The 2062-nt window shown below is 53.1% G+C and overlaps 1 protein-coding gene across 1 annotated transcript in view; it reads left to right on the forward strand.

The window, feature by feature from the left end:
- The window catches only part of LOC113204657 (gastrula zinc finger protein XlCGF57.1-like), a 9838-nt gene extending 9529 nt beyond the window's left edge, over positions 1 to 309 (forward strand). The window contains exon 2 of the mRNA XM_026419906.2: positions 182 to 309. The gene's annotated coding sequence lies outside the window, so the exon portion shown is untranslated. The remainder of the gene's footprint in view (positions 1 to 181) is intronic.
- Positions 310 to 2062: the final 1753 nt, after the last annotated feature.

A 2062-nucleotide genomic window follows, 5' to 3' on the forward strand; every position in this document is an offset into this window, starting at 1 on the left:
GGGAGGGAGGGAGGGAGGGAGGGAGGGACGGACGGACGGACGGACGGACGGACGGACGGACGGAGGGAGGGTTGCGTTAGGTCACCGCCAGACCCTTGAAATAGATCCAAGACCTTCAACAATATTCGAAACACATTAACCACCGGCAAAAATGACATCGTTTTTCATTCTCATGTTTCAGATAACAAAGCGACTTAGGCGAGGCGTGCCAGCGTCCATAGGGCCTCGACGTCTTCAAACCCACGCCGAGGGAAGTGACGTTCAACAAGGAGGTGCAGTGCAGAAGTACAAACTGTGAGTGCACTGCGGAGATGGAGCCGACAGTACCTGCCTACGCTTCGGGAAGCAGTAAGTGCGAATATCTTTCCGTCTATAAAGTAGAGGAGCTGTTTGAGTGCGTAGAGTGCCACGAAGAGTTCTCCGAGTCGGAGGACTTGGAGAGACACCTTCAGACCCACGAAGATGAGCAGCGAACACTCGATCAAACAGTCGAGCAGGCTGCCGGATCTAATGGGAACGAGCCGGATTCATCTTTGAATCGAGTCGAAGACCAGCCGCTAGAGTGCATTGTCTGCCACGCCCACTTCTCTCAGCCTGAAGAACTGGGGATACATCTCGCCTCTCACGCCAAAGACACGACACCCCTCGACTGTAATGCGTGGCGCAGCCGGAAAGTCTCGGATGTCTTTTGTACGATAAGTGACAAAAACCCACTCTCTCGTCGACGTCGTGGTGGAATCCGCGCGCTGGGCGAAGAAGTTTTTCAGTATGCTCAATCAGGTGAACTAAGGAAACATTTACAAACCCACACAGGAGAGAAGCCCTTCGAGTGCACCGAGTGTCCCTTGAAGTTTATCAGCAAAAGTCGGCTAATGGCACACTTTCGAACTCACACCGGTGAGAAGCCCTACGACTGCACACTGTGCCCCAAGAAATTTGCTGATTCAGGTCAACTAGTGAACCATTTACGAATCCACACAGGAGAGAAGCCCTATGAGTGCACTGTGTGTTCCAAGAAATTTGCTGAATCAGGTCAACTAAGGAAACATTTGCAAACCCACACAGACGAGACGTTTGAATGCAACGTGTGCCAGCAGACCTGTTCCAGTCGTCAGACCTTGCGGATACATCTTGAAACACACTATGAGTGCACCGTGTGTCCCAAAGAAGTTTATAGGCAAAAGCAGCAAAAGTCGCCCAATGGCACACTTTCAAACTCACACCGGCGAGAAACCCTACGACTGCACACTGTCCCCAAAAAAGTTTCACTCCCGTTTCCGGTTTGGTTGCACATTTGCGAAGCCACACGGGGGAGAAGCCCCTCGAGTGCACCGTGTGCCAGAAGAAATTTTACACTAAGTGGCTCTTAAAGTCACATTTTGGAACCCACACGGGAGAGAAGCCTTTAAGTGCACCGTGTGTTGTAAGAAGTTTGCTGAATCAGGTACCCTCAAGAGGCATTTTCTAACTCACACTGACGAAAAGCCTTTCGATTGCACATTATGTCCCAAGAAATTTTCTAAGCAAGAATACCTGAAGAAACATTTCCGAACCCACACGGCCGATTAGCCCTTCGAGTGATCCGAAAGAACGTTATGGCTAGGTACAGATCTGGACGCAGGGCGGCTGACTGGCAACCACATCAAGCAGTGCTACATCCCCTTCAAAAATCAGAAAATGAAATCAAAGAAAAACTTGTAAGTTGAGAAAAGTGAAGAAAAACAGAAAAATCGTTGTACGGTCGAATTTCTAGCGAATGACCCCTCGAGCCACCCTTCGTCGGCTCCAGGATGACACCGTAATGCCCCTGTGCTCGCGGGGTAGAGCCGCGGGTGCGCTGCACCGCGGGCGGGAGAGAGGGAGAGAGAGAGAGAGAGAGAGGGAGAGAGAGAGAGGGAGAGAGGGGGGGGGAGGGAGAGAGAGAGAAGGGCGCGGAGAGAGTCAGCCAGTGCAGTGCAAGTGGTCTGGCCGTCCGTGTTCCGGCCGGGCGGGGAAAGGGGCTGGCCGGCGCCGGGCCCGGCGGGCCGCGGGCGCGCGGTCGGGTCGGACAGCGCGGAGCCTC

The sequence above is a fragment of the Frankliniella occidentalis genome, unplaced genomic scaffold (genome assembly GCF_000697945.3).
Source record: "Frankliniella occidentalis isolate FOCC.00 unplaced genomic scaffold, Focc_3.1 Scaffold3, whole genome shotgun sequence".
Lineage (NCBI taxonomy): Eukaryota > Metazoa > Arthropoda > Insecta > Thysanoptera > Thripidae > Frankliniella > Frankliniella occidentalis.